The sequence below is a fragment of the Miniopterus natalensis genome, chromosome 14 (genome assembly GCF_054644295.1).
Source record: "Miniopterus natalensis isolate mMinNat1 chromosome 14, mMinNat1.hap1, whole genome shotgun sequence".
In the NCBI taxonomy this organism is placed as follows: domain Eukaryota; kingdom Metazoa; phylum Chordata; class Mammalia; order Chiroptera; family Miniopteridae; genus Miniopterus; species Miniopterus natalensis.
In genome coordinates, this window is record NC_142094.1 from 4,908,600 (window position 1) to 4,931,617 (window position 23,018).

Genomic DNA, 23,018 nt, shown 5'->3' on the forward strand with positions numbered 1-23,018 from the left:
GTTTAGGTCTAGTCTTTTTCAATATTTTATACATGCATCTTATCATCCAATAAACTCAATTTTTATTTCTAGAGGCTATTAAAAATCACACTTTGTTTTCAAAATATAAAAGTATATTATTAAATGAAATGTGGTTCTTCAAATCGGGCTTGCCGGTTGTCTCCTTCTGGTCACACTCCTCTTCCCCTTGGAGTACCACTGATCTGGAGACATGGAAGAAGTAGGTATTTTTCAAGAAATACTCCTGAAATGTTATTTATTGTAGTAGAGCTGCTGATAAGTGTGAACCCAACGATTTTAGAGAGCAACTGGTCTATTTCCAGGTAAGGGTAGCTCGCGGGCCTGAACACGCAGCCCGGAGGCCTGGAGGCAAGGGCTCTGCGGCGGCCTAGCCCGCAAGGAGCGAGCACGGGGAGACCTCCTGCGGGCGAGAGTCCGGGTTCTTGGCAAAAGGAGTCCAGACTGAGGGTGCCACGGAGTTGCTCAAAACCTCAGCACTTGGGGCGCTTGTTTCTTCCCTTAGGCTCAGCAAGATGTCAACTCTCATCTGGGGGTGGCAGGCAGCGCAGGGTTCTGGCCCGGCCCGGGCACTGGGAGGCTGGGAACAGGCACAGATTCGCAAACACCAAACGTGGGCGACGTCCCGTCAACAAGGGTGGAAGGGAGCCGCGGGTTCCCAAGGGGCGGCTGCGCCCGGGCCGGGGGGTGGAGCTGCACCGAGGACCGCGCTCCCGCCGCGCGGGTGGGCCCCGGAGGTCAGTTAGAGGCGGGTCAGCCGCCGGGCTGACGTCATGGCGAAGGCGGAGCCCAGGCCTGAGCCGCGGGTGGGGAAGCAGGGTCGGGGGAGGGGCCGGGGCCGAAGGGGGATGCGGCGGTGGAACGGCCGGCGCGGGGCGGGGCCAGAGCGGAGGGCGGGGCCAGAGGGGCGGCGCTCGGGCCTGGCGGGCGGAGGGGCGGGGCCCCGGGCTCGCGCCTGCGCACTGTGGCCGGGCGGGGCCGCGCGCAGGCCCGGGAGGCGGATCGGGCGGCGCGGGCGGAGGGGCCGCGGCTGCGGACGGGCGCTCGCTGGGCCCTGACGCGATGCCGGCGGCTGGGGGCGGGGACGTGACGGGCGGTCCTCCGCCTCACCTGCGGTCCCTGCGCCCCTAGGTCGCCTATCGAGCCGCAGCCGGGCCGCGGCCGGGTCTGTCCGAGCGGTAAGCGCTGGGGCCGGGGCGGGGCCGGGCCCGCCGAGGGGCGTCCGCGTCCGCCGGGCAGTGGGCGCGGTCCGGCGCTCAGGCCGGCGCCGGGCGAGGCGGTGGCGCCTTCGCCTGCCCCCCGCGGGGACCCTCCGCGCCCCCCGCCCGGCGGTGACGGGCCGCCGGCCTAGGCCGCCGGGGCTGCCGCCTTCCCGGGGGGAATCGGGGCGAGGCTCGGACCCCCGGGGCTCCGTCGGGGTGCCTGCGGGTCGGTGCGGGGCGCGCGGAGGCGCCCAGAGACTGCTTTGGGGGAGGGGCTATCGCGGGGACACAACAGACACGCCCTGGACCGGCCTGAGGGGGACCCGTGGAGCCCACGGCTTCCATCGGCGGGCGCTTCTCCTGCCCTTTTGGATACCGGCTGTTTTCATACCACGTATTTGTGTTTTATGCGCTGACTTTTTTTGTCAAAAGGAGGAATGACTCCTCTGAGGTCGCCCTTGGTGGCTGAGCTTGAGTCTGAATTTCAGTCACTGCAAATGCGTGGACTTGCCCCACGACGAGGCCTCCGCGGCGCGACCGGCCGGGGGGCTCCTCAGTGGCCCGGGGGGCTCCTCAGGGGGGCCGGGGGGGCTCCTCAGGGCCCGGGGGGGCTCCTCAGTGGGCCCGGGGGGCTCCTCAGGGCCCGGGGGGCTCCTCAGTGGCCCGGGGGCTCCACAGGGGGCCGGGGCCCGGGGCGTTTCGCTCCCACCCGCGACGTGGGCTGTGCTAGGCGTCGCCGCGTGGCCATTTGACAGTGCGTACGTTCGTTTTCTCCTTTTTTCCTGGGGATTGAAACGTGATGGGACCTCTAACTTTGCCACTGAAAACCCTTCCTTAGGCCGCCCTGCGGAGCGCAGTGCCGGCCGCCCTTCCTCAGCCGGAGGCGGGGCAAGCGCCCCTCCTGCGGGCGGTGGACGGTGGGCGCCGGCCGGGCCGCTTGGTCCCCTGCGGGCGGTCTCCGGGCTCGTGCTGCCGCCAGCCTCTCCTAACCCAGGCGTGCGTCTGTGGTATTTTCTTACTTGGTTTTTTCTGAATGTTCTGACGGGACTGGCCGCGAGCGAACGCCCCTTCGGTCTCCTCGCTGTATTCACAGCGGCGTCGCCTCAGCGCCGCAGGGAGCGGCTCTGAGGCCCCCGGGCCCCCGGAGCCCCCGGAACCCCGCTTGAGCGAGCGCAGCCTCCGGCCGGGCCCGCGTCTCCGTCCGCCCCGACCAGCCCCTGGCCCTGGTGCAGGAGGGGGACCCGGCTCCACGCTGAGGCCCGTCGGTGGCTCCCGGGAGCCTGCGTTTGATAAGAGCCCGAGCCCGAGCCCGAGCCCGAGCCCTTCGCGGCCCGGCGCTGGCGTCCGCGTCACCTTCCCCACGTCGCCGCCCCCTGCCCGGCTGCTGAGGCCTCGGGACCGCGCCTTCCTCCGTGGGTCGCCCCGGGCGGGTCGGGAATGCTCCTCTACCTGGCAAACCACCCGCCTGCCACCCCGCCCGGCCCTGCTCCCCGCCCGCGGCCGGCTCCCTGCGCTGCGCCGCCCGGCAGCGCGTCGCTGGGTGGTCGCGCTGGTCAGCGGGTAGGTGGTGGCTGGCGGGTCTCCCCGGCTGCGGGCCTCTTCAGGACACGGCGCCGTGTGCGGCACAGGTGCGCGGAGACTGCTGACTGCGTTTTTGAGGAGTGCCCTCAATCTTGAGCATGGCTTTAAGACAGGCAAAATGTGGGAACTCCTCTCAATATCAGAAAATTTAGAAAAGATGAATGCACAAATGAGGCACTTTTAAACTTCTAAGAATGAAGTCAAAATTATTGTTGCTGGTTAGGAGGGAAACCCCAGTTATGACAGAAGAAACAGTGCACTTTATGACACAAAAATAAAAGGGCATGGCCTGTAGGATCGCTGTTTCTTTGATTTTAGGACTTCGAGGCAAAGTAATTTGCCCAAGGTCATACAGATAGAAAGGGACAGACGTAGCTGGGATACAATCCAGGTTTTTGACCATCAGGGTATCTTACCTTTGCTCCCAGTTTCCTAATTCTAAATCTTATTGTTTTACAATCTGAGGGGTTTTGAGTGTGTGTGTTGCGGGGGAGGGTAATTCTTTTAAATTAATAGACTATTGAACTTGAAAGAATTAACAGGTTATTTGGTTCAGTTTTTAAAATTATACCCCAAAGGGCAAGTTGCTTGAGGTTACTTAGAGTCACCTGACATCTCCTGACCTCATGTTTGTGTATTTTTCATTACTCCATGGTGCTTTTGGGAGAAAATGACGAAGTTACCAATTTTCATAGGGAGAGCAAATAATCTCCCACTTTCTCCCTCCTTGAATGCTTAGCTCTTTAGTGGCTAAGAAACATAATTCATTTGGGGATATGGGAGAAACCTGAGCTTCACTATTCCATTTGTTTGGATAGTTTTTAACCTCAGTGCTCGGGGGCCTGCTCTCCAAATGCCCCATAATAAGTGGCTTCTGCCCACCATGTGGAGATCCTACCTACAGTTATGTTTTGATGGTAAAATGAGATTTTAATATAACCAAGTTCCAGCTGGCTAATAGCATGGCTAAAATTACATGTATGGCTACTCTGTATGTGAGAAGAGTCTATCTGATTTCTCTATGTGATAGGTTTTTTTTTGGGGGGGGGAATGATAATTGTGGTTTTATGCTTCTGAAGAATCAATTTTAAAATGTGTACTTACTGTGATGGACCTGATCAGTTCAAACAGGCTTTTTATTTTACAAACAACTTAATGGTCAAAGAAATAAGAAAAAAAATAGAATTTTTAATTTTTCTTCTTATTTATTTCTCATCATGTATACATGATTTTATATGATAATCAAGGCATAAATGTAATGTTTAATATTTGCTTTCATAGTTAATGTTTTCTTTTTGCTAAGGTTTTTGTACATTTAAATTATTATATAATATTACGAGTTGAGTTGCTTACTTTTAATAATTGGACATCTAAGTTGCCTACCATTTTGCAAGTAATGCAGTTAACATATAGCTGTCCTTTTTTTTTTTTTTAGGCTAAAGTTCCAGGAGAGGGATTACAAGGTCAGAGGGTATGAAGGTTTTTGTCAATTTTGCAAAATACTGCCAGATTTATTTCTGAAAGGTTGTATTGCTTTACACTGCCTCCTGCAGTTTGGTTGACAGTTTTATACTACTATTATAGGCTTTTGTTTTTTAGAAGTTTTTTTTTTTTACAAATGGTTATAAGGGTACCTGCTAACATACTATCTACACTAGAAAAGCAAATGCGGTGTTTTTCTAGTTTTATTTTCTCCTTTGTTGGCATTGTTTGTCCTTTGTGCATAAATTTACAGGGATCTTCTTACTAATTTTCATTAGCACTTAACATCATAAATACATTAATCTTCTGTTTTTGTTGTGTTTATTGTTGTAGACTTTGCAGTTTTGAAAATTATTAAAATTACTGACTTTTTTATTGAATTTATTGGGGTGACATTGGTTAATAAAATTATATAGGTTTCAGATATACAAATCTATAATATATAATCTGTATATTGTATTGTGTTTTTACCACCCCAAGTCATGTCTTCTTTCATCACCATTTATCCCCCTTTACCTTCTTAAAATCACGGACTTTATTTTTATTTTTTTAAATCCTCACCCGAGGATATTTTTTCCCTTGCTTTTCAGAGAGAGTGGAAGGGAGAGAAGAGAGAAAAGAGAAACATTGATGTGAGAGAGACACATCGGTTGGTTGCCTCCTGCATGAGCCCCCAACCAGGGCAGGGATGGAGCCTGCAACTGAGGTATGTGCCCTTGGCTGGAATTGTACCTGGGACCTCTCAATCTGTGGGCCTGATCACTGAGCAAAACCTGCTAGGGCAGAATCACTGACTTTTAAACAAAATTTTGTGATTTCATCTTTTGATTGTGAGGTCGAAATGACTGTCCGTCATCTGATGCACACTTATTTTCTTAAGCTTCTAGAATTTGTTTTGTGTATATATATACATGCACACACACACACACACACACACGCACACACACACACACACACATATATCTTTAGCAAATTGTATATGTGATTGAGATTGAATTTAATTCATGTGGATTTTATACTACAGAGAATCACATTCTTAAATGTCTAAATGAGCTTCCATTTGTAAGGTACTGCTTTCTGATTCCTGAACTTGAATAAGAAACAAAACAAAACAAACTAACCTAGTTATTTTTTAAAAAAATAAACAAGTACTGGTTTTTTTAATAAGTTATAGTAAATTTAGACAAACCGAAATTTTCATGAGAGTAATATTTTGGTTAATTGAAGTTTTTGTTGGTTCAGGATTAACCAGAAGACCATTTCTGATTTAACTCTTACTATTAATCATTCTAAAATATGTGAAAGTAAGACCATGATTATCTGCTTCCTTTGGGAAGTGAGACATTCTAGATAGATGAGACACCCCAGGGTATTAGTTAATATTGATTGAGTGCTTGGTACTGTGCTGGTGTTTGGCATAGAGTTTCTTGTTTCTTATAACAACCCCAAGAGAGGTAGGTTCTTTTTGTATCCTCATTTTGCAACTGGGAAAACTTAGAGAGGAAAAGTGACCTGCCAGAGGTAGCACAGCTAGTAAGTAGTGGAACTGGAACTTCATCTGCCTACTTTTAAAAGGCTCTATTTGAAAAACATGTTATCTTATGTTTTTGTGCTAAAGATTTGAACTTGATCTCTTAGCCATTGGAGAGCTATTAGATGTTTCAAAGCAAGGGGATAATATGGTATGTTATGTTTTTAGGGAGATGGCTGATGGGACAGTGTGGAAATATACTCAGTTGTGTTTTTGATAGAAAGTGTTTGAAATAGATCATATGAGAAACTGCAAGGTGGATTTGGAGATCAGGGGATATGATGGAAAGATATAGGACTTAGTAACTGACAAGAGAGTGGGAAGCTGGAGTGTTGATTTGGAAAATACCAAATGGGGTAATGACAGGTGAATATGCACTCACAGCACTTTGTTATATTTCTTTCATAGCACTGACTGTGATATTGTACCTAACCTAGTGACACATCACCCTCCCCCACTTGATTAAGTGCTTGTCAAGGACAGGGCTGAGTAGAATGCATGAGCTAATACAGGATGAGCTAATACAGGAAGAGGGTAAGAGACTGAACTGCCTGTGGGAAGCACCAGATCACTAGAATCTAAAAGTTGATAGAGGAAGAGGAGCTGTAGAAAGTAAAGGCTGTCGGGGGTGGCAGTGATAGATCATGGGAGGAGTATTAAGGAGCAGGAAGTAATAGAGAAGTAAACACAGAATGCTACCTCAGGCTATAATCAGTTCTGGTTGGTGTGCCCTAATGTGATATGCTGATGGCCTATGGTTGTATAGAGCTACATTGTCTTTTCCTTTGTTACAGACTCCCCCCCCCACACACACACCTTTTTCAGTGTATTCTGTTGTCTCCTGCCTCCTTTGGCTTCAAACACCTGCTTGCCTGCTTGCTATGGACACTGATGTTGGGTTTTGACTCAGCCTAAAGAGGGCAACCAATCAGAACCCTCCTTTCTTTTTAACTGAATTGACCAATGAGAGCATGTTAGGTGTAATCTGTGTTTTCTACTCTTCTCTGCTGAGTTGATTGCTTGTGAATGTCCTCAGAGTTATTTCCCTGACTTTCAAGACTTCTGTTTCCTTATTTTGAGAATTGGAGCCATTGGGAAGGCAGAGGTTTCTTAAAGGCTGGGTCCATGAAAGCTGAAGTTCATTACCTGTTGATTTTTCCATGTTTGAATGTAGTTGGATCCTCTTTGAGAAGTGCTGATTTTAACAGTGCTCCAGGACCATAATTCCAAATAATTAAGAATTTCTGTTCTCTTTGTACAATTTTATATATCTAAGGTGTACAGGCTTGTTTTAAATTTCTTTGGTCAGTTCCTAACTTCATGTCTGCTTTTCAAAGACATATTCCTTAGAAAAGGAATTTGTTCTTGATTTCTTCTGCTACCATTTGCTTCAGAGATTCTTACCCTTTACTCGCCTTCTCTTTCGCAGTTTTCATCTGCCCAGTTTTTGTACTTGGTAAGTACAATGGGAAGGGGAAAAACAAACAAACAAACAAACATAGGTAACTACTACTCTCCCCTCCTTTCCATATGTGTCACCACCCTCTTCCCCGATTACTGCTCCCCTTAGCTTCAGTTCTGTGTGTGGGAATGGGAGACATAATAGCTCTTTAGCTGAGAAATGCTGGCTGTCTCCAGGTTTTGGTCCTTCTGTGATCTGTGTGTTGGTGTCTGGTATTGAAAAGTCCAGGTGACATTGTATATTTTAGTAGATGCTTTCTATTCCCTGGCAAGCTACCTCTCTTTAAAATTCAAAATAATCTAGGTCCTGTTTCTTAAATTCATTCTCCCTCCCTCCCTCCCCCTCCCCTCCCCTCCCCCCTCCCCGCCCCCTTTCTTCTCCCTGCCCCCTCCCCTTCCCCCTCTTCCTTTTCCTCTCCCTCCCTCTCCTTCATTTTCCTTCCCTCTCTCCCTTCCCCCCTTTCCCTCCCCTCCCCCCTCCTTGTACCTCTCTCTGTCCCCCCCTTCTCCCTCCCATATCCTTACCCCCAGACCAAGATACCACAATTTTTGATGCCTGAGCCCTTAGTGAATATTCTAGGGACAGTGAAGATAGGCAGACACCAAAGGTACTTTGAATTGTTTTTATCTTATTAATGATATTTGGTTGCAGCCTGAGTGCTTTAGGGAAATTTGAGAGCTTTCGGTGACCATTATGTCTTGGCAGTGTTCGGGTTGGGAGTTACAATTTTCTCTGAAGATCATAGCTTAGAAAAGCAGGAACTATTCATAACGACTATTTAAGTGTGTAGAATGGGCCTGGTAATGTTTTGGTCTGAGTTGGTAGGCCAGCTTGTAGGAAACATACCCAGGTGGTATTTCTTTCTTTTTTTGTTTCTTTTTCTTTTTATCCTTACCTGAGGATAGTTTTTCCATTGCTTTTCAGAGAGAATGGAAGGGGGGGAGAGAGAGAGACATCAATTGGTTGCCTCCCACACCCATCCCAACCAGGGCTGGGGATGGAGCCCACAACCGAGGCATGAGGTATGTGCCTTTGGCTGGAATCAAACCTGGGACCTTCCAGTCTGCAGGCTGATGCCCTAACCACTGAGCGACCAGCTAGGGCCAGGTGGTATTCCTTTACAGGAAGTGGAGAGGCAGGGATGGCCATCGTTTCCCTTATTCTTCTTATTTTAAATTTTTTTCTCAAGTTTATTTTCTTTATTTTAGGATAGTCTGGACTTTTCAATCCTTATTTATTATTGACTTCAGCTAGAGTTAGAAACTTTGCCATTGTTGTGGCCACTCTTACGTTTGACAGCTTTCCAGGACATGTTATACACTGTAAATTCCCTCAACACAGGCTTTGAGACTAGATACTGAGTCTGGATTTTCCTCATTCATGTCATCCATCCACTCAAGAAATACCTGCTGAACACTTGCTAGTAATAGTGCAGTGAGGAAGACACATTTTCTGCCCTGTGAAACTTACAGTCTATAATGATAACATATGGGAAATAAACAGGTATATATGTAATATGTCTGCTCTGGTGGAAAGAGCAGGTGACGGGATGCTGCTTTTTTTTATGAGGTGGTTAGAGAAGGCTGTAGTGATGAATGGTATTATAGCAGATATGTGGAGGAAGTGATGTGATCTAATCTGAGCAGATTTAGGGGAGAGAACATCTGAGGAAGATGTAATAAGAGTACAAAGGTCCTGTGGTTGAAGCGTGCTTGTCTTGTTTGAGAAGTGGCACTTGTTTCCTCATTCCTTCAAGTTCTTCTCGTTTATTTTTTTTCTAAGCATTAGAACCCCCCCCTTTGTTTCAAATCCTCACCAGAGGATATTTCTTTTTTTTTTTTTAGAGAGAGTGGAAGGGAGGGAGGGGGAGAGTGTGAGAGCTAGAGCATGCAGGTGAGACAGAGCAAGCAACGTTGACCTGAGAGACACACATTGACTGGTTGCCTCCCATACTCACCCTGCTGCAACTGAGGTATGTGCCCTAAACTGGGAATCGAACCTGCAACCCTTCCGTCCATGGGCTAACACTCTAACCATTGCGCCAAACTGGCCAGGGCAGAGAAGACTTTCTTAATGGAAATGTTCAGTCATACCGAAAGTAGAGAGAATCTTATTCCTCCCTTTTGTTCAGCTTCAATTATTTTTTGTGTGTGTTAATCCTCACCTGAGGATATTTTTTTCCATAGATTTTTAGAGAGAGTAGAAGGAAGGGAGGGAGAGAGGGGGGGAGAGAGAGAGAGGAAAAAAACACATCAGTGTGAGAAACACACATCAATTAGTTGCCTCTGGCACTTACCCAGCTGGCCTGGGGATTGAACCTGCAACCCAGGAACATGCCCTTTACTGGAATCGAACCCAGGACCCTTTGGTGCAGGAGGGCTGATGCTGTAACTACTGAGCCACATCGGCCAGGGCAATAGCCAGTCCTTTTAAGAAGTTTACTGTAAATTGAAGCTGAGAAAAATAGGGTGGTAGTTGGAGGGGATATAGAGTCAAGTAATGTTTTTTTAAGATGGGTGCTTTTCTACTATATTTATATAAATAGAGAGTATTTATAGCTGATGGAATGATCTAAGAGAAAAAATTACAGGAACCATTTATTTGAAAAATAAGTGAAATTAATTTTGTCCTAATCTGTGTACCCAAGGTCTGTCATTATAATTACATATATCCTTATGTTTTAACCTATTCTTTCAAATGAAGACAGTGGCTCATGAGGAGAGGTGTTAAAGAATATTCTTTCCTCCCCAATTTGGTGAATTTTCATTAGTTCAAAACTGTAGTATTTATATGTGGGAACAAATTTTTTTATGAATTATTAGGAAGTAGGTTAACTGGTCTTTTTAAAATTTATTTATTGCTAACCTTTTCTTCTCTGGTCACTTTTTCCTGTTTATTTTTCTCAGCAGTTTTACATAGTGCTTGCCCAGTTGTAGGTTCTAAATTTTGATTGGTAATCTCTGTCTGATGTGGTAGTTTTACTATAAGACCTTTTTACTAAAGAAAATATTTTAAAAACTTTAAAAAAAATTATTGTTGAAAGTATTACAGATATCCCCCCCTTTTTCCCCCATTGATTCCCTCCAACCCACATCCACCCCCCTTAAAAACTTTTTAATTTGAAATATAAATGAAGCACTTTTAAGGGGAAATTTTATGGACACTCTTTTTCCTTTTTTCTAATGTACCTGACCATGCTTTTACTGTAATTGCTTCTGATTATTGAGTTGTATCTGAGATGAGTTCAGAAAATTAAGCTGAAAGCCCACATTACAGTTACAGCACTTTATATGCCTCTTTCTGTGGTTCACTTATGTTTGAGGAAGTAGTTGTCAGTATTTAGTGGTGGAGCATCATTGCAGTCGCTTCTTAATCTCCTTTGTTGGTCTTCCTCCAGATTTCCTTCCCTTAGTCACTGATGCATGCTACTGACTTTGGATTTCTGAAACACAGATCTGATCAGGTCCTGTTAATGCTTAAAAACCTGCTGTGGCTCCGTCTATGGCAGTCAGCTCTCCCTCTTTCTTGCTTCTTGCCCACCTCCGTGCACTTGCCCTCTGCTTTAGGGGATCTGGAGTGCGCCCTAGGGGATTCTAATGCACATCTGATGTTTCTCACCACTGGACCACGGGATAGTGGTCAAATTCTTTTGTCGGTGCACAGAAAGTCCTCCGTGAGTTGTGGCCCTTACCGTCTGTCATGGCTCCATGGAGATGAGCAACTGACATCTCTGTGCTTCTGCACGTGGTGGTCCTTTCTTCCAGAATACCATTCAGCCTCTTAGCTGTCTTTTTCAATCACTTCCTCTTTTTAAAAGATCAATATAGATCTTTCCTTTTCTAGGAAAGCTTTTAGGCATATTTTTATCATGATTCCTCTATTCCATTATATTCTCTGTTATCTGTGTTCCTATAACACTTTGCAGTTGTTTTGTTGTAATAATTGCTGTATTTTACTCTGTTTGCTTTTATGTCTAGTCCCCCTTACTCCATCACAAACTTATAATTACTCAATACATTTTGTTGAATAAATGATGGAGTAAAGCAAATAATTTTTCAACATTGACCTAGTTTTGATTGACCCATTTGGTTGGGCTTTTACATCAACTTAATTTGTACAGAATATACAAATGAGCAGTTCAGACAGCATGTTTAAGATGGTCATATTCCAAAGTATCTTAGGAAATTAATAATTTATTAAATATTAGGAAATTAATATTTTATTAAACATTTATTCTTATGAGCAAATAATGAGATTTGTTGATGATTTCATTATATATATCAAATCTATTTCTGTTCTAAATATCTGAATATTTTTCTTTGTGGTGTCATTTTTTTCTCTTTGGCATTTCTGATTGGATATTGGCCTTAGACACCCTCCACTCTAAACATAACTTAAATTCATTCCTTAAACTTGATCTTGACTTTTCCATTAGTATTTTCTATATCACTATGTTGTAAGTTACTTAGGTTTCTCTGCAGAATCTTTTTAAAAAAAGTTATTTACTTATTTTTAAAATTTATTTTTGTTGATGCTATTACACATTTTCTCCATCCCCTCTATTCCCACGGGCTTTCACCACACTTTGCATGGGCTATGCATATATGTTCTTTGGCTAATCTCTTCACCTTCTTTTACCCAGTCCCCCCACCCCCTCTCCCCTCTCACATTGCCTCACTCTGTTCCAATGCTCCATGTCCTGGTTCTGTTTTGTTTGTCAGCTTATTTTGTTCATTAGATTCCACATATAAGTGAGATCATATGGTATCTGTCTTTCTCTGACTGGCTTAGTTCACTTAGCATAATACTCTCCAGATCCATCCAGGCTGTCGCAAAAGGTAAGATGTCAGTTTTTTAAGGCCAAGTAGTGTTCCATGGTGTAAATGTACCACAGCTTTTTTATCCCCTCATCTACTGATGGGCACTTGGGCCATTTCCAGATCTTGGCTATTGTAAATAGTGCTGCTATGAACATAGGGGTGCATATATTCTTTCTGATTGGTGTTTCGAGTTTCTTAGGATATGTTCCCAGAAGCAAGATCGCTGGGTCAAAAGGCAGTTCCATTTTTAATTTTTTGAGGAACCTCCATACTGTTTTTCACAGTGCCTGTACCAACCTGTATTCCTACAAGCAGTGTACTTTTCTCCACATCCTCACCAGCACTTGTGGTTTCTTGACTTATTGACAGGTGTGAAGTGATAACCTCATTGTAGTTTTTATTTGCATCTCTCTGATGATTAGTGATGTTGAGCATTTTTATATATGTCTATTAGCCATCTGAATGTCCTCTTTGGAGAAATGTCTATTCAGGTCCTTTGCCCATTTTTTAATTGGGTTGTTTGTCTTCCCGGTATCAAGTTATATAGGTTCTTTATATATTTTGGAGATTAACCCCTTATCAGATATATCATTGGCAAATATGTTTCCCATACAGTGGGTTCCCTTTTCATTTTGTTGATGCTTTCTATTGCTCTGCAGAAGCTTTTTGTTTTGCTGTAGTCCCATTTGTTTATTTTTTCCCTTTGTTTTATTGCCCTAGATGATGTATTGGCAAAAATACTACTATGAGGGATGTTTGAGATTTTACTGCCTATGTTTTAGGATTTTTATGGTTTTTTGACTTATATTTAAGTCTTTTATCCAATTTGAGTGTATTCCTGTGAATGGTGTAAGTTGGTGGTCTAGTTTCATTTTTTGCATGTACCTGTCCGATTTTCCCAGCACCATTTATTGAAGAGACTGTTTTACTCTATGGTATGCTCTTGCCTCCTTTGTCAAATATTAATTGACCGTAAACATATGGGTTGATTTGTGGGCTCTCTGTTCTGTTCCATTGATCTAAATGCTTGTTCTTGTACCAATACCAGGTTTTTGTTAGTTTGTTCGTTCGTTTGTTTTAAAGAACAGCTTATTGATTTTTAGAGAGAGAGGAAGGGAAAGGGAAAGAGAGAAAGAAACATTGATGTGAGAGTGCAACATTGGCCTGCTGCCTCCTGCACTCCCCCTGCTGGGTATCGAGCCCACAATCTAGGCATGTACCCTTGACTGGGAATGGAACTTGCAACCTCCTGGTACATGAGACAACACCCACCCAACTTAGCCACACCAGCCAGGGCAGTACCAGGCTGTTTTCATTACAGTGGCTTTGTGGCATAGTTTGATATCCAGTATTGTGAGCCCTCCAACTTTGTTCTTTTTTCTCAAGATTGCTGAGGCTATTTGGGGTCTTTTTTGGTTCCATATAAATTTTTGGAATACTTGTACTAGATTTGTGAAACATGCCATTGATATTTTTAATATGAATTGCATGGAATCTATAGCTTGCTTTAAGTAGTATGGACATTTTAATGATGTTAAGTCTTCCAATCCATGAACACGGTATATTCTTCCACTTGTTTGTGTCTTCTTCTATTTCTTTCTTCAGTGCCCTATAGTTTTCCAAGTACAGGTCTTTTACCTCCTTGAATAAATTTATTCCTAGGTATCTTATTATTATTATTTTTTGTTTCAACAATAGTAAATGGGATTGTTTTCTTAGTTTCTCTTTCTGAGAGTTCATTATTGGTGTATAAAAATGCCACTGATTTCTGAATATTAATTTTGAATCTTGCTACTTTGTTAAATTCATTTATTAGATCTAGTATTTTTTTGGTGAAGCCTTTAGGGTTTTCTCTGTACAGTATCATGTAATCTGTGTATTCTCTGCAGTATCTTTAAGTCTCACTTATATATCTTATCATTACTGAGTTCTGTTATAATTCAACAAACATTTTTCACCCAGTTCCAGTGTTCCTGATTTGTTTGTACTAGTGATGAAAGGCTGAATAAGAGAGGGTCCTAGTCCACAAATGATTATGATACAGCATGATGAGTATAATAATATAGTGACAGTGGAATATCTAAGGCACCCAAGGAGTAGAGAACATCTCTTTCAGGTATCCCTTAATTCTTACTTTGGCTATTGCCAGCCTCTCTTAGGCCCTTATTACTATGTAATTTTATGACAGCTTAATAGCTTGCCTTACCTTAACCCTCTTGTCATTCCAGTTCACCAGGGATGCTAGTCACCAAAGTAGTAGTCTTTAAAAAAAAAAAGCTACCTATCTTTTTCTTCCTGCTCACAGAATAAAGTCCAAAATAGATATAATCTGGAATGCAAAGTTTTTGGCCTAGACTTTCTTTCTTCTGCTATATGAACCTTCCATTCCAACAGAACTCTTCTACATTCTATTCTAAACACACTTCACATTTTACCTTTTTTCTGTTTTGTTTTTTTAATCCTTGCGAGAGGATATTTTTTCCATTGCTTTTGAGAGAGATTGGAAGGCGGGAGAGGGAGAGAAACATCTATGTGAGAGAGACATATCGATTGGCTGCCTCCTGCATGCGCCCTGACTGGGGTACGTGCCCTTGACTGGAATTGAACTGGAGACCCTGCAGTCCACAGTCCGATGCTCTAACCACTGAGCACCACACTTTACCTTTTTTGCTTTTTTGTTTGAGCCATTCCCCCTCCCAACAGTGTTTTTACTCTTGCTTCCTCTACTTACTGAAATTGTATCTATCCTCGTAGATTGTATCTGAAATTGTATCTATCCGTATAGTTCCTAATTGTTAAATCCATTGTGAACTTTTTACATGATCATGCCCATGTTTTTAACACTTTCTCTTCTTTGTCTTCATGACATCAGTCTCCTATTTCTCTTTTATACCTGTTCTTTTTCAGCTGTCTTTACTGACTCCTATCCCTTGATGTTCATGTTTCTCGAGGTTTCAGGCTGACTTTTTTTCCTTCATTCTGCCATGCTTTCTTGAACACGTTTTTCATTTTCTCCTTTCTGTGTTCATTTCCTTGGCCCATTTTTCTGTTGAGAACTTCTAGTCCTTAAGTTTGCTATTTAGAATGCCCATCTGATTGTCTAGTAGAAAACCTGAAACTTAGAACATCAAAAATTAAGTACATGTTTTTTCCCAGACACGTATTCACCTCATTCGCCCATCTTGATTAATGATGCTGCCAGTCACTCAGTTATCCATTATAAACCCAGAAATCAACTTGACTTCTATTCTCCTATCCCTCATTTTCTATTAGCCGTCAAGTCCTGCTTATGGAGCTGTTTCCTCTCCATTCCCTTAACTATCTCTTGTGAGCCAGGCTCTAATATCCTGAATAGGCCATTGTAAAAAGCCCCTTCTGTCTGGTCCTGGACATTCTATAGGAAACACATGTTGGTTATATTGTATAGGAATGCCAAAGGGATAATAATTTTGGGTCCCACACCACTAATCCTTGTGTATCTATTAAAGGTCAGTTTCCTAAATATTTTTATTAGATAACATTGTTAGGAAATAATTTATGCTTTTTACAAGAAATTTGCTTGAGGATTAAGAATATGATTTATAAGAATTAGAGGGAAAACGTAAGATATATGGAAACAGAGGTCTGCCTGGGAGAAGTGCCAGAAATTATCTTATAGGACATTTTCTTAAGGAGCTAGAAAAGAGTTTAAAGGTTTGAAAGTAATATGTGGTGTTTGGTGTTCACATACCAGTTAAGAGCAGTTAACTATGGGAACATCTTGAGACTGAATAGACAGAAATGAGAGCTTTAGTATTGGGAATTGTAAGCTAATATATCTGAGTAGTACTTGAAGAGATGCTATTTAACTGTCAGTTAATACCCAGGAGAGCTTTCTGATATTACTGTATGTTCCTGGAAGATACTGGCCTAATGTGCTAATGCTACAGATGTGGTAACTTAATCACTGTACCTCTAAAAAGTCTAATGTGTTTCATAACCACAAGTCCTTTAGTATAGAGTCATTATTTTCTGAACCCAGATATAGCCATAGAAGTGCTTTTAGTTTCTTGAATTATTTTTGGTTTGCAAACAGTACATTTTAGAACTTGTCTTGCTTGTAACATTTTGAAACGTCCAAATTCGCAGAAGAAAGTACTTTAAAATTCAAGTTCTTTGTATTCTAAATGATTTAGCACATATTTAAAAATAATTGAATTTTATTTATTGTGAATATTTTGCAAAAGTGTTATGTGCATTTACATTAGCTTTTGCTGTAGCATCAGTCTTTATTCATTTTCTGATGAATTTAAGGTTTATGAGGCTGGCACTAGATTCTCATTTGTAACTTACCTTGGAAGATCTATTTAAATATTGTATATTATAGTATTTTGAAGTTGAGAGTGGGACGTGTGTATCATTTTGGCTTCTGTTGTTTTGCCTAGGAACTCCACTGTGAAGGAGGTGAGAAAGAGAGGAAAAAGCTTCAGAGAGCGTTCCCAAGGTGGACCAAGGTGGGTGAGTGGCATTTTGAGCTGAGGGAGTAGCCTGTTCCTGGTAAGGGGTCCTGAACGATCATGGTGTGATCACAGGTCTTTGGGTGGTTTGGTTGAGTGGAAGCAGGGTTTGTTGGGTAGTGGTGGGAGGGAGCAGCTGCCAAGGAATACCAAAGCCAGACTTTGAAGGCCTTTGTGACTACTCTCTGTCTATGAACAGATTGTGATTTTTATGAGTTTCAATTTCCTTAAATCTGTAAAATAAGAATAATAAAAATATCTACATTGTAGGAATGTTATGAGACTTAAATGAGGTAATCTAGGTACCTGGCACATAAGTAGTCAGTAGGTATCAGCTGCTGTTGTTAGAACTAATTTATGGCATTTGTTATTCAGAGAGCCACTGCAGGATTTTAAATTGAAGAGTGACATGATCAGATTTATAATTTTTAAAAAATTTATCTTTATTGTTGAAAGTATTTCAGATGTTCCCCTTTTTCCCCCATTGATCCCCTCCACCCGGCATCTGCTCCCCCCCTCCACATAGGTTATGCATATAAATTCTTTGATTTATAATTTTGAATATTAACTTTAGGAAAAGTATAAAGGATAGATTGGAGGGGAAGAAAGTGAAGGTAGGGACTTAAGGACACATGGTAGAATACTGGCTAGAGATGGTAAGATTCTAGATTGAAAAATGAGGTAGTGTTGGAGAAGACAGGGTGAATTTTATTTGCGAATTATTACAAATTGACCTGTACATTGTTTTCCATGAGGTGGGAAGATCTAAAGGGAACTAGGAGTATAGACAGTAAGGATGTAGGCAGAGTATCCAGCTGAGTAGGACACCTTGTACTCTCATTCATAGTAGGAGGGCTGAAGAGGGTGATGAGAGGCACATGCTCACTCTTGGCAAGGATCTAATGGCTGAGCTGGGCTGCTTACCATTCCCCCCACGCAGCTGCAGCATTTGGGTAACTCTAGATGAGTCCAGAGCTGTAACTTTGGGCATCACACAGAGATAATGTGCCAACTATTAGGAAGCTCTCGTGAGTGCAGGTGAGAAGTAGTCATAAACCACAAGTAGACTTGTACCAGTAGCAGGCATGAAACAGAAAAAGCTAGTTCCTAGGAGACTGAAAGGAAAAACTGACAGTGTTGCATTATATTTGGATTTGAATTTCTGAATTCTGTCCTAAGTGCCAGAAGATGATTAGGTCCTACTAGGGACTCACGTAAGTTTTTTTAATTTTACAGCTTCTGAAGTATCCTTTAAGCTTTTGGTATTTTAACATTTAATGGTGGAACATTTTGAAGTGATACCATATAGTCATTGGGGCAAAGATGCATTTCTACTTGATAGTTTTGTTTTTGGAGTACTTTTTGGCAAGTTTAATTGTAGCATTTGAGAAACCCTCTCACACTGGTCGGTGACTCAGTTGGTTGGAGTGTTGTCCCCTACACCAAAAGGTTGCAGGTTCGATTCTTGGTCAGGTCACATACCTAGGTTGTGGGTTCCATCCCCAGTCGGAGTGTGTATGGGAGGCAGCTGATCAGTGTTTCTCTCTCACATCGATGTTTCTCTCTCTCTTTAAAAATCAGTAAAACCATATCCTCGAGGGAGGATGAAAAACAAAACAAAACAGTAAAACCCTCTCACAGTAAAATGATTAGTTTAATTGGCTTACTAAGTTGAATATTCTTACCTTATTACATAATTTTACTTAAAGAGTCTTTGAAAATAGAGAACAAAATCCTGTCTAGAATTATTATGACATTTATTTTCTTGTCACTGAATGTTCCTTTCATTGTATTGACCACTTGCTAAGATAGGTTAAATATAAATGTACTTTGATTTTAAGGTGTGGTTGATAACTCAGGCTTCAGCCCAAGATACCTTTTTACTTTTTTTCAATTATATTTTATAAAACTATAATTATTTGTATCCTTAGGTAAACAGAATTTTGGAATTTTTGCATAATGTTATTGACATTTTCAGTTTTTTTATCAGCAACCCCTAGATTTTATGTCCCCTTTCCTGTGGAATCAGAGTAAGACTTTCATGTTATGTTCCAAGGTAACAAACAAACAAAAAACAAACCAAAAAAACCTCAATAAAACTGCAGTATGTTTCAGCAACTTTTATTTCTTCACTCAGTTGCTTTTATTAACTATCCTTTCTACGTATTATGATAGTCTTTAGGAATTAAAAAGCCCCAAATTTGTGTGGTCCTTGTTCTCAAGGAGCTCCCAGTTTAGTAGAGAAAGTAGAATACATGTAGATGTGATTTTAAAAATAAAATAGAAGGATAATTGCTATATCCAGAGAGGTATGGGAACACATAGGAAGAGCATTTAATTCAGGCACATGTCACATGAGCTTGCTAATTCTACAGTGAAACTTATTGTTATATATTACATGAGAAGAGAAAATACAAAACTGAAGAGCTGTCATCTAGCAGCCTGATATAGATCAGGACATAGGACATAGTACATTCCAAGGAGTAGAGATACAGACATTATACATCATATGAGACTGCAGATTGCAAAAGCTCGTACTCATAGTTGTCACCTCTTGTCATTCCATTTCTTACAGAGCGGCTGTGTGCTGCTTGTCTTCCTGATGGGGACACTATCATGGGTAATGGAAAAGACAAAATGGTTGTTTGAGGGGAAATACATATGAGATGAGTTGAAAAGAATTTGAATTATTTAGCATGAGTAAGAGAAGCCTAGAGCTGACTGCTTTAATTTGGAAATAATTTCATACTCAGAGAAAAGTTGCAAGAGTAAGAAAAATGCAAAGACTATCCGAATAGTCTATCCAGATTTACTTGTGAACATTTATGCCGTTGGGTTATCATTTGCTATATGTGCATACATGTGTCTATATACGTATATATGGCCTCTCTCTCTCTCATACACACAGGCCAAACGTTTGAGAGTAAGCTGCTTAGTCATGACACATTAAGTAGATATTTCCATATGTATTTCTTAAGAATAAGGGTTAAAGAAATGTAACCACTATACAGTTATGGACTTGACTAAATTTAACATTGGTATAATAATTTAATCTACCATTTGTATTTCAATTTTTTTCAGTTGACCAAATTTCCTTTAAAGCATTGTCTGTCCTCCTTCTACAGACTGCCTTTTATTTATCTACTTATTGATTTTAGAGAGAGGAGGGAGACAGAGAGAGAGAGAGAGAAACATCAATGTGAAAGATAAACGTCGATTGGTTGCCTCTTGTACGCACCCTGACATGGAACGGAACCCACAACCTGGGTATGTGCCCTGACCAGGAATTGAACCCGCCACCTTTTGGTATGGGATGATGCTTCAACCAACTGAGCCACACTGGCCAGGGCTACAGACTGCCTTTTAAAGAGCAGAGAATCAATCATGAGAGATTTTGATAGAACTTTGTATTAAGGAAAATCTTGGAAACTTAAAGTTGGATTTTCCTTGTATTCCTTATCTGTCTTTCCTCCAGTCTTTCCATCCCAGGAAAATGGAAAATTTTGATTAGTTGTTCAGGCTAAAAATCTATGAGTCATTTTTGATTTCTGTCTTTCCCTTTTCTCTCATCTCTTGCATTTAACTCATCACCAAGTACTGTAGCTCCTACCTCCCCCATACACCTTGAACTCTTCTGTTTCTTTGTATCCATCTACTTCAGCCTACTTTAGTCCATCATCATTTCTCATCCTAGGTAGGACTTCTTCCTACCTAGTTTCTTAACTGATTTCCCTGCCTTCTTGTTTTCTCCCTTTCTATTCATTCTCCATGTAACAGTGAGTATAATATTTTAGAAGTGAAAATCAGGTCATGTCACTCTCCTGGTTATAACCTTCAATGGCTTCTCATTGCTCCAGAGTGCTCATATCATAGCTAGCTCCTCTTCTATTTTTCTTTTTTAAAATTTATCTTTATTGTTAAAAGTATTACAGATATCCCCCCTTTTTTCCCCCATTGATTCCCTCTGCCCTGCATCAGTCCCCCCCTTCAGGCCTTCACCACACTCTTGTCTGTGTCCATGGGTTATGCATGTATGCATATAAATTCTTTGATTAATCTCTCCCCACCCACTCCCCCACCCCCGCCTTCCCACTAAGATTCCTTAGTCTGTTTTATGCTTCTGTATCTCTGGATCTGTTTTGTTCCTCAGTGTATTTTCTTTATTAGATTCCACATATGAGTGAGATCATGTAAAACGGAATCAGGAAGAATCAGAAAACCTGAATAGGCTAGTAACAACCGATGAAATCAAAGTAGCAATAAAAAACCCCCCAGCAAACAAAAGCCCTGGTCCAGATGGTTTCACAGGGAGCTTTCTAATTCTTTCAGTTGTAGGGTGAGATAGTTTACTAAAAATGTTTCTTGCGTTTTGAGGTAGGCCTGTAGTGCTGTGAACTTCCCTCTTATGCTGTGTTTCATAGATTTTGGGTGGTTATGTGTTCATTTTCATTTGTTTCCAGGAAGTTTTTGATTCTTTCTTGATCTTATTGGTAACCCATTCCTTGTTTAATAACATGCTATTTAGCCTCCATGTGGTTGAGTGTTTTTACTGTAGTTGATATCTAATTTCATGCCATTGTGATATGAGATGCTTGATATGATTTCAGTCTTCTTGAACTTGTAGAGACTTGTTTTGTGTCCTAACATGTGGTCTGCTTTTGAGAATGGCTCATGGGCACTTGAGAGGAATGTATATTATGTAGCTTTGGGGTGAAATGTTCTGTAAATATCAATTAAATCCATCTGATCTAGTGTGCTATTTAGTCACTGTTTCTGTGTTGACTTTTTGTCTGGAAGATCTACACAGTGAAGTCAGTGGGGTGTTAAAGTCCATGAGTATGACTGTTTCGCTGTTGATCTCTCCCATAAAGTCCTTAAGGTTATTATTTGTAGGTCCTTATTTATTGCCATTTTAATTCTTTATGCCTATGTTTCTCTCTCTATTTTTTCTTATTATTACATCAGTCCCATTTCTTGCAATGCTTCTGTTTCTACTTCTAATTATAGCAGTTCCTTTGACATTTCTTGCAATGCTAGTTTGGTGGTGATAAACTCCTTTAGCCTCTTTTTGTCTGGGAAGCTCTTTATTTCACCATCTATTTTGACTGATAGCCTTGCTGGATAGAGTAGCCTTGGTTTCAGATCCTTGTTTTGCATTACCTTGAATACTTCATGCCATTCCCTTCTGGCCTGTAGAGTTTCAATGAGAAGTCATCTGACAACCTTATGGGAGCTCCTTTGTAGGTAACAAATTGCTTTTCTCTTGCTGCCTTTAAGATTCTCTCTTTGTCTTGAATTTTTGACATTTTAATTATTGTGTGTCTGGGTGTGGGCGTCTTTGGTTTCTTCTTACTTGGGACTCTCTGTGTCTCCTGAACTTGTGTGACTTTTTCCTTGACCAGGTTAGGGAAGTTTTCTGCCATTACTTCTTCAAACAGATTCTCTAATCCTTGCTTACTTTCAACCTCTTCTGGCACTACTGTGATGCAAATATTGTTACATTTCATGTTGTCCCACTGCTCCCTTAGACTGTCCTCCTGTTATTTAATAGATTTTTCTTTTTGAATCTCTGATTGATTTTTTCTACCCTGTCTTCTAATTCACTGATCCGATCTTCACCTTCCTCTAATCTGTTTTTTCCTTCCAATGTATTCTTTATTTCTGCTATATCATTCTTCATTTCTGACTGGTCATTTTTCAAAGTTTCCATATCTTTTTTCATGCTGTTGAGCATCCTTACAATCAGTATTCTGAACTCTATATCTGATAGATTGCTTATTTCCATTTCACTTAGCTCTTTTGGAGACTTCTCTTGTTCCTTCACTTGGGGCTTGTTTTTTGTCTCTCCACTTTGGCTGCCTATTTGGGTTTGTTTCTGTGTATTCAGTAGGCCTGTTACGTCTCTCAGTCTTTTTGGACAGTCTCTGGTGCAGGCCAATGTCAGATGCTGTTTTGACAGGCCTTGAGTACCCTGTTTGAAGCTTTCTGCACTCCACAGCTTGTGGTTCCCTCTGTTGGGCCTGGGTGTGTTTGGACAGGACCAAGATGCTCACCAAGCTCTGCTTTTCCAAGCCCTGTGTCCAGAAGCAAATCAGGCAAAGTCTCAAAGCACCCAGAGGCTGTTATTCAGTCTCTTAATGAGCCTCAGCCTATAGAAACTCCATAGGATAGGGCAAGATGTTTTCCAACAGGGTTGGGTAATTGCCCCCCCTCCCCCCCCCCACTGCCTCAGGCAAAAGCTGCTTGGAAGGTATCTCTGCCTGAGAAAGATATCTCAGGCACAGGAATCCAGAGGGGTGCCCTCTGAGGTCTATCTCCAGAGCCCACAACCCTAAACTCTCCTCACACAGCTCCAGTCCACTCTGCCCTCTCTCTGCTAGAGCCCAAGGTGAGTGGCTGCACACTAATCTTTGTGGGTTGGCCCTT

The 23,018-nt window shown here is 42.1% G+C and overlaps 1 protein-coding gene across 4 annotated transcripts in view; it reads left to right on the top strand.

Moving 5' to 3' along the window:
- The first annotated feature begins 1,041 nt into the window (after window positions 1-1,041).
- CCSER2 (coiled-coil serine rich protein 2) overlaps window positions 1,042-23,018 on the top strand; it is a 209,619-nt gene continuing 187,642 nt past the window's right edge. For 3 of the 4 annotated variants that reach the window (XM_087824241.1, XM_087824243.1, XM_087824244.1), the window contains exons 1-2: window positions 1,042-1,196; window positions 16,521-16,589. The gene's annotated coding sequence lies outside the window, so the exon portion shown is untranslated. The remainder of the gene's footprint in view (window positions 1,197-16,520; window positions 16,590-23,018) is intronic. The other variant, XM_087824242.1, reaches the window with a different exon arrangement.